The 13,048-nt window shown below is 36.7% G+C and overlaps 1 protein-coding gene across 5 annotated transcripts in view; it reads left to right on the top strand.

The window, feature by feature from the left end:
* The window catches only part of CTNNA3 (catenin alpha 3), a 1,812,800-nt gene that overhangs the window by 117,475 nt on the left and 1,682,277 nt on the right, over window positions 1–13,048 (top strand). The window lies entirely within an intron of this gene.

Below are 13,048 nucleotides of genomic sequence, written 5' to 3'. Positions count from 1 at the left end.
TTTATTCTTTTTGTTGCAATGGTGAATGGTATTGTTTCCTTAATTTCTCTTTCTGTTTTTTTCATTGTTAGTATATAGGAATGCAAGGGATTTCTGTGTGTTAATTTTATATCCTGCAACTTTACTATATTCATTGATTAGTTCTAGTAATTTTCTGGTAGAGTCTTTAGGGTTTTCTATATAGAGGATCATGTCATCTGCAAACAGTGAGAGTTTCACTTCTTCTTTTCCTATCTGGATTCCTTTTACTTCTTTTTCTGCTCTGATTGCTGTGGCCAAAACTTCCAACACTATGTTGAACAGTAGTGGTGAGAGTGGGCACCCTTGTCTTGTTCCTGATTTCAGGGGAAATGCTTTCAATTTTTCACCATTGAGGGTGATGCTTGCTGTGGGTTTGTCATATATAGCTTTTATTATGTTGAGGTATGTTCCTTCTATTCCTGCTTTTTGGAGAGTTTTAATCATAAATGAGTGTTGAATTTTGTCAAAGGCTTTCTCTGCATCTATTGAGATAATCATATGGTTTTTATCTTTCAATTTGTTAATGTGGTGTATTACGTTGATTGATTTGCGGATATTGAAGAATCCTTGCATTCCTGGGATAAAGCCCACTTGGTCGTGGTGTATGATTTTTTTAATATGTTGTTGGATTCTGTTTGCTAGAATTTTGTTAAGGATTTTTGCATCTATGTTCATCAGTGATATTGGCCTGTAGTTTTCTTTTTTTGTGGCATCTTTGTCAGGTTTTGGAATTAGGGTGATGGTGGCCTCATAGAATGAGTTTGGAAGTTTACCTTCTTCTGCAATTTTCTGGAAGAGTTTGAGTAAGGTAGGTGTTAGCTCTTCTCTAAATTTTTGGTAGAATTCAGCTGTGAAGCCATCTGGTCCTGGGCTTTTGTTTGCTGGAAGATTTTTGATTACACTTTCGATTTCCTTGCCTGTGATGGGTCTGTTAAGATCTTCTATTTCTTCCTGGTTCAGTTTTGGAAAGTTATACTTTTCTAAGAATTTGTCCATTTCATCCAAGTTGTCCATTTTATTGGCATAGAGCTGCTGGTAGTAGTCTCTTATGATCCTTTGTATTTCAGTGTTGTCTGTTGTGATCTCTCCATTTTCATTTCTAATTTTGTTAATTTGGTTCTTCTCTGTTTCTTAATGAGTCTTGCTAATGGTTTGTCAATTTTGTTTATTTTTTCAAAAAACCAGCTTTTAGCTTTGTTGATTTTTGCTATGGTCTCTTTAGTTTCTATTGCATTTATTTCTGCCTTAATTTTTAAGATTTCTTTCCTTCTGCTAACCCTGGGGTTCTTCATTTCTTCCTTCTCTAATTGCTTTAGGTGTAGAGTTAGGTTATTTATTTGGCTTTTTTCTTGTTTCTTGATGTAAGCCTGTAATGCTATGAACCTTCCCCTTAGCACTGCTTTTACAGTGTCCCATAGGTTTTGGGTTGTTGTGTTTTCATTTTCATTCATTTCTATACATTTTTTGATTTCTTTTTTGATTTCTTCTATGATTTGTTGGTTATTCAGAAGCGTGTTATTTAGCCTCCAGGTGTTTGAATTTTTAACAATTTTTTTCCTGTAATTGAGATCTAATCTTACTGCACTGTGGTCAGAAAAGATGACTGGAATGATTTCAATTTTTTTGAATTTTCCAAGACTAGATTTATGGCCCAGGATGTGATCTATTCTGGAGAAGGTTCCGTGTGCACTTGAGAAAAAGGTGAAGTTGCTTGTTTTGGGGTGAAATGTCCTATAGATATCAATTAGGTCTAGCTGGTCCATTGTGTCATTTAAAGTTTGTGTTTCCTTGTTAATTTTCTGTGTAGTTGATCTATCCATAGTTGTGAGTGGGGTATTAAAGTCTCCCACTATTATTGTGTTACTATTAATTTCCTCTTTCATACTCGTTAGTGTTTGCCGTACATATTGCGGTGCTCCTATGTTGGGTGCATATATATTTATAATTGTTATATCTTCTTCTTGGATTGATCCTTTGATCATTATGTAGTGTCCTTCTTTGTCTCTTTTCACAGCTTTTATTTGAAAGTCTATTTTATCTGATATGAGTATTGCGACTCCTGCTTTCTTTTGGTCTCCATTTGCATGAAATATTTTTTTCCAGCCCTTCACTTTTAGTCTGTATGTGTCTCTTGTTTTGAGGTGGGTCTCTTGTAGACAGCATATATGGGGGTCTTGTTTTTGTATCCATTCAGCCAATCTTTGTCTTTTGGTTGGGGCATTCAACCCATTTACATTTAAGGTAATTATTGATAGGTGTGGTCCCGTTGCCATTTACTTTGTTGTTTTGGGTTCACGTTTATACAACCTTTCTGCATTTCCTGTCTAGAGAAGATCCTTTAGCATTTGTTGAAGAGCTGGTTTGGTGGTGCTGAATTCTCTCAGCTTTTGCTTATCTGTAAAGCTTTTGAGTTCTCCTTCATATCTGAATGAGATCCTTGCTGGGTACAGTAATCTAGGTTGTAGGTTATTCTCTTTCATTACTTTCAGGACGTCCTGCCATTCCCTTCTGGCCTGGAGGGTTTCTATTGATAGGTCAGCTGTTATCCTTATGGGAATCCCTTTGTGTGTTATTTGTTGTTTTTCCCTTGCTGCTTTTAATATTTGTTCTTTGTGTTTGATCTTTGTTAGTTTGATTAATATGTGTCTTGGGGTGTTTTGCCTTGGGTTTATCCTGTTTGGGACTCTCTGGGTTTCTTGGACTTGAGTGGCTATTTCCTTCCCCATTTTAGGGAAGTTTTCAGCTATTATCTCCTCGAGTATTTTCTCATGGCCTTTCTTTTTGTCTTCTTCTTCTGGAACTCCTATGATTCGAATGTTGGGGCGTTTCACAGTGTCCCAGAGGTCCCTGAGGTTGTCCTCATTTCTTTTGATCCTTTTTTCTTTTTTCCTCTCTGCTTCATTTATTTCCACCATTTTATCTTCTACCTCACTTATCCTCTCTTCTGCCTCCGTTATTCTACTCTTGGTTCCCTCCAAAGTGTTTTTGATCTCATTCATTGCATTGTTCATTTTTAATTGACTCTTTTTTATTTCTTCTAGGTCTTTATTAAACATTTCTTGTATCTTTTCAATCTTTGTCTCCAGGCTATTTATCTGTAACTCCATTTTGTTTTCAAGATTTTGGATCATTTTTATTATCATTATTCTAAATTCTTTTTCAGGTAGATTCCCTATCTCCTCCTCTTTTGTTTGACTTGGTGGGCATTTTTCATGTTCCTTTACCTGTTGGGTATTTCTTTGCCTTTTCATCTTGTTTAGATTGCTGTGTCTGGAGTGGACTTTCTGTATTCTGGAGGTCTGTGGTTCCTTTTTATTGTGGAGGATTTACCCAGTGGGTGGGGTTAGACGATTGGCTTGTCAAGGTTTCCCGGTTAGGGAAGCTTGCGTCAGTGTACTGGTGCGTGGAACTTGATTTCTTCTTTTTGGAGAGCAATGGAGTGCCCAGTAATGAGTTTTGAGATGGGTCTATGTGTTAGGTGTCACCTTGGGCAGCCTGTATGTTGACATTCGGGGCTATGTTCCTGTGTTGCTGGAGAATTTGCGTGGTATGACTTGCTCTAAAACTTACTGGCTCTTGGGTGGTGGTTGGTTTCAGTGTAGGTATGGAGGCTTTTGGACGGTCACTTATTGCTTAAAGTTCCATGTAGTCAGGAGTTTTCTGGTGTTCTCAGGTTTTGGGCTTAAGTTTCCTGCCTCTGGATTTCAGTTTTATTCTTCCTGTAGTCTCAGGACTTCTCCAACTATACAGCACTGATAATAAAACTTCTAGGTTAATGGCGAAAAGATTCTCCCCTGTTAGGGACACCCAGAGAGGTTCACAGAGTTACATGAACAGGAGAAAAGGGAGGAGGGAGATAGAGATGAGCAGGAGGAGAAAAAGGGGGACTCAAGAGGAGAGAGACAGATCTACGCAGCTGTCTGTTCCCAGAGTGTTCTCCGTATCTCAGACACCTACAAGGATTCACAGAATTGGATTGGGAAGAGAAGGGGAAAGGAGGAAATAGAGGTGTTCTGAGGTAGAAAACAGAGAGTCAAGATTGGGAGAGAATAATCTTCGGTTTAAAGATAGGGCTTCTCTTTTTTTTTTTTTTTTGGTAAGGTTATAGTGTAGTGAAAATGAAAATGAAGAGTAGTAGAGGAGTACTAGAGGACTTTAAAAGAAATAAGAGAAAAAGAAAAATAGAAAATAAAAGAGAAAACGGAAAGGAAAAAAAGAAGAAAAAAGAAAAAAAAGAAAAAGAAAAAAAAGAAAAAAAAACAAAAAAAAGAAAGAAAAAAAAAAAATTTTTTCCCCCTAATTAAAAAAATCGTAAAAATCTATGTAAATAAAAGTTAAGGAGTAATGGGGGAGTAATAGGGAATTTTAAAGGAAAATAAAAGAGAAAAAATAAAAAAGAAAAAATATAAAAAGAAAAAAAAATTTTTTTTTTTTTTTCCTTACTTAGAAAAAAAAAAGTAAAAATATATCTAGGAGTTTCTGTGGAGCTGCTGCGGTCAGTGTGGGTTCGGCTCAGTTTCAGATAGCTCCTCGTTCCAGCTTACACTTCTCGATATCTACAGGGCCCTTCCGGTGAAGTCGGTGTTTTCTACAGGGATTTTAATCTGTTGCACCAGTCCCTTCTGAAGCGGTTCCCTTTGTTTATTTGGCTTCTGTTTGCCGGTCTCTTCAGAGCCTCATTTCCGCCCTGACACAGGCGGGCGGAGGTGGACTCTTATTCAGTTAGCTAGTTCCGTTGCGCTGCGGGGCGGGGCTGACGCTGCGGGGAGGGGCTGGCCCTGCGGGGGCGGGCTGGCGCTGCCGGGAGGGGCTGACGCTGCTTTCTCCGTCTGCGCTGCTCAGGCTCCCGGCTGTTCTATATGGAGCGCGCCCCCGCGCTGCGCTAGGTTCCAGCCCTCGGGTGTTACACAGAAGCGCGGAAGGAAAAGCTGCGCCTGCCCTCTGTGCCTTCCCCGTCAGAGCGGTCCAGGCAGCGAGGGGCTTGATGGGCGCACTATCCCCAGGTGTGGCGCACTCACTCCCTTCCGCGGACCCAGTCTCAGTTTCCGCTGACGCCAGTCGGGTGCGCGCGCCTTCCGCCCTCTGCGTCCCCAGCCCCAGCCCCCGCCCGCGCCGGTCGGGTGCCTGCGCCCTGTGTCTCGCCGCGACCTTCCCCTCCCCCCTGTCTCCTGCCTCCCGCGGGGCTGGGCGGGTCCGCAGCCTGCGACCTCTTCTTGGGACTTTCTCCGTCCCTTTGTTCTGCGAACGGCCGGCAGTGTGTTCCGGCCGGTTAATTTTCTCTCTTTTGGTCTCCCACAGTTCAAGTTGGCACCTCACAGAAGCTCCCTCCGATTGTCCTCAGGGCACTCAGGCCCGGACCCTAGCCCAAGCAAGGCCGCCTAAGACTCCCTTCCCGGACGGGTCTCCGTCCTTAGCTCTTTTGTCTCACTTTTTATCTTTTATATTTTGTCCTACCTCCTTTCGAAGACAATGGTCTGCTTTTCTGGGCGCCTGATGACCTCAGCTAGCGATCAGAAGTTGTTTTGTGAGGTTTGCTCTGCATTCAGTTATTCTTTTGATGAATTTGTAGGAGAGAAAGTGGTCTCCCCGTCCTACTCCTCCGCCATCTTGGCTCCTCCCTCCATTTTTTGTTTAATTTTAAGCATCGAGCTTGAGAGTTATTTGATCTAAGTAAATAGATGAATAATTTAAAGTATCTAGGAATTTATGTGTTTTAATAGTCACATACCAAATAATGAGAGGAATTGTGCAGTGGTTAAGATCTTCCCCTAACTCTTCTACCATAGTTATTATATTAAATCTAAAATTTTTAGTTCCATGAATGACACACGGAAAACTCTCAACAATTGGTAATTTTTGTAATGGTCATCTAGTCATCCTTACTTTTCAAAACACTTTGACATATTATCAGTGGCATGATCTGTATAACAACCTCTATGAGAAAATAAGATAGATATTAATACCCTAATTTTATAAGTCATATAGTTGAGAAAGAGAAATATATCAGGTATCATACGATTCTTTAGTTTAAGTGTTTTAAGAAGTTTTTGATAGATATTGGGATTGGTTCACCTGACCTATTTTAGCTCATTTATAGTATGCTCTCCAGTACTGAATTGCTTAGAAAAATAAAAGCTACATTTCCTAGGCTCTCTTGCAGCTGAGAATGTGTCCCAAGATCTGCCAAAAATCTAAATGCCAGGGAGTGAGACTTGGAGGGATGAAGCATGAGGGTATCCAGAGAAATAGGATCTTCTTGCAGAATGGTGGCTGAAGCATTTTGTTCTTTTGAGGTAGTCCCGATATAGGTTCTCAAGTCTGGTTCCTACTATCATAGGTATTGAGTGATGGTGGTGAGATTTCCACTAAAGCATAACTATGGTATTCTGAAAATTTTTCTTGGTTGGTGGTGGCCCTGCCTGAGTAGCATTCAAACCTGGATTTTCTAGGCCTTGTGAAATTTTGTAAATAATCTAACAACCTGGAACAAATTGCTTTCTCTTTAAGTTAGCTAGAGTGGATTTTGTTATTTGCATCTATGATTCCTGACAGGTACACATGCCAAGACCAGATTTACCTCTTAGGCTCATTCTCACATTATGACACTAAAATATAAAATCAGAATCATCTTTAAACTTGTAATGAAAAATAAAGTTATTATGCAGAACAAAGTACACTCATACAACTATATATTTTCTCATTGTAAACAGGCCAATATTGGGAACATAAATAATAACCGGAAGATTGCTTAGTGAGTATGGAAATAGAACAAAGGAAGTGGGATAAATGGAATGGCTAATGCTATAAAGTTAAAAATTATCAGATTAATCTATAATTTCTATAGAGATAACCTTACCAATAGGGTTATAGTATTTAAAGTTTATTATATAAACCTCGTATTCTAGTGGAAGGTATTTGGGTGGATGTAATTAACTCCTGTGGTTTTCTTTTTTCTGAGGTTGACATAATCCATTTTTTGATTAGCATGAAAAGATATACTAATACTTTTTTAAAAGAAACTTCTTATTTTATACTGGAGTATAGTTGATTAACGATGTGTTAGTTTCAGTGGTACAACAAGGTAATTCAGTTATACATGTGCATATATGTATTCTTTTTCAAATTCATTTGCCAGTTAGTTTGTTATCTAATATTGAGTAGAGTTCTCTTTGGTATACAGTAGGTCTTTGTTTATCCATTTTAAATATAGTAGTGTGTACAAGTCAATCCCAAACTCCCTAACTACTGCTCCCCACCACATTTCCCCCCAGTAACCATAACTTTGTTCTCTAAGTCTGTGAGTCTGTTTCTGTTTTGTAAATAAGTTAATTTGTAACATTTTAAAAAGATTCCCTGTATAAGTGATATCATATGATATTTCCCTTTCTCTGTCTGACTTATTTCACTCAGAATGACAATTTCTACGTCCACCCATGTTGCTGCAGGTGACATTATTTCATTCTTTTTAATGACTGAATAATATTCCATTGTATACAGTACTGTGTCTTCTTTATTCATCCTCTGCTGATGGACATTTAGGTTGCTTCCATGTTTTGGCTGTTGTAAACAGTGCTGCAGTGAACACGGGGGTACATGTATTCTCCAAAGAAGACATACAGGTGGCCAAAAGGCATATGAAAAGATGTTCAACATTGCTAATTATTAGAGAAATACAGGTCAAAACTACAATGAGATATTACCTCATACCAGTCAGAATGGTTATCATCAAAAAAATCTACAACAATAAGGAAACCTTCCTATACTGTTGGTGGGACTGTAAATTGGTGTAACCACTATGGAAAACAATATGGAGGTTCCTTAAGAAACTAAAAGTAGAGCTACCATATGACCCTACAATCTCACTGCTGACTATATATCTGGAGAAAAATGTTCTCCAAAGGATACATGCATCTCAATGTTCATTATCGTGCTGTTTATAATAGACATGCTAATACTTGTAATCAATTAGTAGTCAAGATTAGTCACTATCTGCTTCTTGGGATCCATTATGTTTCTTAAGGTGACTGCTCATTTGACTCTAGCAATGTTGGTTCATCACTATAATGTTCTTGAATGTGAGAAGAAAATTTCTTTCTCTTTTGGGTTTATCTCTCTTCTAATCCATGTGTATGTGGATGAATACAGAGTTTAATTCCTAAAAGGTAATTTTCTTTTCCATATTTTCAAATGCCATTCCTTGAATACTGCTGATGAGTAGAAAGTAGGTCTCAACATTCAGACTGTTATTATTTCTCCTACACCAATGTGAGATACTTTGTGCTGGAGACTTCCTCAGTTAATTAATAGTAATATTTTAAGAGGATTGTAAAATGTTCAGGTTTAGCTGGTTACCCAAGGTGTTCCTCCAGGATCAGAGCTTATTATTAACTAATTTCTAACAAAAGAAGTATTAAGAGAGGATAGATTGACTTCAAAATATCAGTGATATTATATCAGTGAATATGAATAAACCTATGTAAAATGAATTAAACTTGCCACATAATAAAATATTGTGAAATATAAGTCTAAGAGGTTTAGTTATGAAGGATTTTAGGAGCTAGTGTGTTTTAGTGCCTGAGGGGTCATTATGGAGAGAAGGGAATTACCAAAGTTACTTGAAGAGCATGCTCTTTATAGATTTGTGGTTGCTAAGGAGAAGTGAGGTGGGGAAAGATGAATTGGGAGTTTGGGATTAGCAGATGCAAACTATTATATTTGTGGATAAGCAACAAGGTCCTACTGCGTAGCACAGGGAGCCATATTCAATATCCTGTAATAAGCCATAATGGAAAATAATATGAAAAAGAATATACATATATTTATATATATAACTGAATCACTTTGCAGTATAGCTGAAACTAATACAGTGTTGTAAATCAACTACACTTCAACAAAATGAATTAAAACAGAGCATGATCTTTATAGTAAAACTGTTTTTATCACATACACACACCCTACCCACCATACAACATATTAATATCATGCTCAAATTGTAATTGTGGTTTTAGGACAAAACCATGAGGCACAGTAGTGTCCCCAAATCAGTGAAAATTTAGTATCACAGAACAAGAGAAGTTCCTGGCAATATGAAGGAATGAGTGCTGAAGAAAAAGGGGGTTAAAAAGGGCTAGAGAAAAGAGTTTTAATGAAGAACCTATTTAAAAGTAGTATTGCATGAAAATTGCAACTACTATTCTAAATTGGCTTATCATATGGCCAGTCTGGGTCTAACTACTAACAACTAGAGAAAACTGTAAGAGGCTATGAAATGTGGAATGGCTATACTTAAATATGTACAGACGTATTACCATCAAATTAATCATTGAGTTGTTAGATTGTATTCTTGAAAGTTTATTTTTACCCTTTCCTCTATACTAATAAAAGGTGGTGTTTAGTTCTTGTATTTCTTATCTTTTTGATAATAGAGGCTCTCAATGAGGTTTACTGTTTTATCTTTCTCACCAAATAGTCACAATCTAGAGTAACAATCCAAAAGAAGGAATTAACAACTCTTTTCCTCCTTGGTTTCTTCACCCTATCGCCCCTATATTCCAAAAGTTTTCATTGCTCCTCTTTTTACCCAATATTTTTGACTTCTCTTTTCTTCCTCAGTCTGTGACATTGCCAAGTTCAGTAAATGTTGGTTTCAACCATCCCTGGAGGGAGGCATTTGGAATTAAGTCACTATTGAGAATTCACTGGCTATGAACACTTAAACCTTTACAGTTGTGTGGCTGGTAGCAAGGGGTTCATGATGGACTGAAATGTGATCGTTTGCTGAAGAAATTGTTCTGGAAGTTCCATGGGAACAGATTTGATATGATAAATCTTCACATAAAAAGATATAAAATAATAAAACAGCAGTCAGAACAATTTTGCCTTTTCAGAATTCTGTGGGTGTTTATCTAGTACTTTTCTCTGGGGAGTAAAGGCTTTCTACCTGTTTTCGTTCTTATGTTTCCAGAATCTTTGTGTTTTCATAATATAGAGATTGATACCAAAAAATTATGTGACTTGCTCAAAAGTCATCAAAAGTTAGTGAAGAAGGTGGGTGAGTTGGTTGTTGACCCTGCAGTACAGTTATTCACTGTTATACTTTGGAGCTGAGAAGAAAATTCATAATTCCTTGTGGCATCACACTGGGAGTTTTATTTGAAGTTGGCTAAGCTTTCTTCAGGGAACCATTTTACAGAGGCATATGGAAATTTCCTGAGATGCTAAAATTATTAGATGTATAAATACTGTGGCCAAAGGAGTGCTGGGTCAAATTTTATACTTCTAAGGGATAAACCAGACTTTATGTTGCCTGGATTTTCAGGCTACGTCCATACACTTAGCCTAAGATATGAAAGCTAACTGAAGATTTTATGAAAAAGAATTGGTTTTTTAGAGCCACATTCATGTACATCAAAATGGAGACACTTGAGAGTTATATGAACTTTCTTTTCTCTTTTTTTGATGGAGCACTTGAGTTTTTTATTTTTAAGATTAAGAATGTTCATTTATCTCAGATAAGGAGTTAGCAAACATTTTCTGTAAAAGCCCCAAAGGCTTAGTAAGTATTTTAGGCACTGTGGGTTGTATGCAGTATGTCACAACTTCTCAATATTGCCTTTGAAGTGAGAAAGCAGCCATAGATAAACATAGGCAATAAAGTAAAAAGTGTGACTATATTCTAATAAAGAATTATCTATGTAAAATGAAATTTCAATTTCATGTTATTTCACATGTCAAAATATTATTCATCTTTTGATTTTTCTGTCTAACCATTAAAAAAATGTAAAAACCATTCTTAGCTTGTAGGTTATACATAAACAGGGAAGGCTGGAGTTAGTCTGTTTTCCAATCTTGTCTTAGATAAAAGAACTGGGAATTTAAGGAGTTACAAAGATATTTCACCTGTTTTTTGTTAAAAATCATAAGTTTCTCAGACTAAATTTATCATTGGTGAGAAAAATAAAATAAAGACTGATTTTTATTGCTGTTCATTTTGTGCAAAAAAGAACTAATTTTTATAGCTCAAATCTGTGTTTAGCTACATAGTAGGCTCTACAAGTTTTCCAGGGACTTCTAAGGAAGGTGCATTCTGCTCAGGGTTTAGCTACAGCATTGTAAACAGGAGTTTTCAGCATCCTTTCCTCCCACTCTTTTAATGATCTTGATATTCTTTTCATTTGTGACCCCATGACTATACAGTCCATGGAATTCTCCAGGTCAGAATACTGGAGTGGGTAGTCTTTCACTTCTCCAGGGGCTCTTCCCAACCCAGGGATCGAACCCAGGTCTCCCACATTGCAGGCGGATTCTTTGCCAGCTGAACCACCAGGGAAGCCCAAGAATAGTGGAGTGGGTAACTTATCTCTTCTCCAGAGGATCTTCCCAACCCAGAAACAGAACTGGGGTCTCCTGCATTGCAGGCAACTTCTTTACCAGCTCAGCTACCAGGGAAGCCCAGAAAGAAGTTAGTTGTACTTTAAATACTACTTTTCTATTACTTCATTATAATAATTATTCACTGTACATAACAGTTATTATAGTGACACTTTCTGATACACACACATATATATTCATTCTCTTTTATCTCTTGTATAGGTAAGTTTTAGTTCTTTTCTTTTGACTACTAAAAAAGTACCTATACAGGGAAAAAATAAACTATACACATGACCTTACTAAAATGCTTGTACATTTGAAATTTTAATAATTTGGATTATATTTTTGATAGAAAATCTTTTTATGTGCTTATTTGCCATTTATATTTCTCTGGAAAAATATCTATTTAGATCATTTTTCCATTTAAAAACTGGATTGTCTTTTTGTTATTGAGTTGTAAGATTTTTAAAATAGATTCTGGATATAAGTTTCTTGTTGGATACATGATATACAAATTTTTTTTTTTATCATTCTATGGCTTCTTTTTTCCCTTTCGTGATGTTTTTGAAGTCCAAATTTAAAAAAACTGCTTTACTGAGGTGTTATCAATACATAAAAGACTACAATATTTAATATATACAACGTGATGTGTTTGAAAACAAATATACACCTGTGAAACTATCATCAAAGACAGTTGATACTGCTGTGAAACTATCATCAATGACATTGATCATCAATCAATGTCATAAACTTACCCATCACCTACAAAAACTGTTCCTCCTCCCTTTATTTGCTTTTGTTTTTTCCTTTTGTTGGCAGAGCACTTAACATAAAATCTACCCTCAGCAAAATTTAAGTATACAATACAGTATTGCTAATCATAGGCCTATTTTGTACACTAGACATCCAGAATTTTTTATCTTTCACAACTGAAACTTTGTACCCTTTGACCAATATCACCCCTTAACCCCTCCCTCAGGCTTCTGGAAACAATTAGTTACTTCTATGCCTTAACTATTTTAGATTCTGGAGATTACACAGAATTTTTCTTTCTGTGTCTGGCTTATTTCACACAGGGAAATACCTTCCAGGTCTATCCAAGTTGTTGCAAATAGAATTTCCTTCTTTTTTTTAAGGCTAAATACTATTTTATTATGTGTATATACCACAGTTTCCTTATCTATTTATTCATCAATGGATATTTAGGTTGCTTTACGTTTGCTATTTTGAATAATGTTGCACTGAGCATGGGAGTGCAAGTATCTCTATGAGATTCATACTTAAATTTCTTTGGATATATACTCAGAAGTGGGATTGCTGGATCAAATGATGAAGTTATAATTTTTTGAGGAACCTCCATATTGTTTCCCATAGTGGCTGTACCAATTTAGATCCCCATCAACAACGTGCAAGGGTTTCCTTTTCTCTATATACTGATCACTTGCTGTCCTTTGATTTTTTTTGATAATAGCCGTCCTGACAGTTGTGAAGTGATATTACAATGTGGTTTTGAATTGCATTTTCCTGATGATTAGTGATGTTGAGTATATTTTCTTATACCTGTTTGTCATTTGTATGTCTTCTTTGGAGAAATGTCTATTGAGGTCCTTTGCCCATTTTTTTTTAATTTTTTATTTTTTTTTCCATTTATTTTTAT

This window comes from Cervus elaphus, chromosome 15 (assembly GCF_910594005.1).
Source record: "Cervus elaphus chromosome 15, mCerEla1.1, whole genome shotgun sequence".
Classification (NCBI taxonomy): domain Eukaryota; kingdom Metazoa; phylum Chordata; class Mammalia; order Artiodactyla; family Cervidae; genus Cervus; species Cervus elaphus.
Note: the sequence above shows the minus strand (reverse complement) of the source record. Positions and strands in the feature narration are given on the sequence as shown.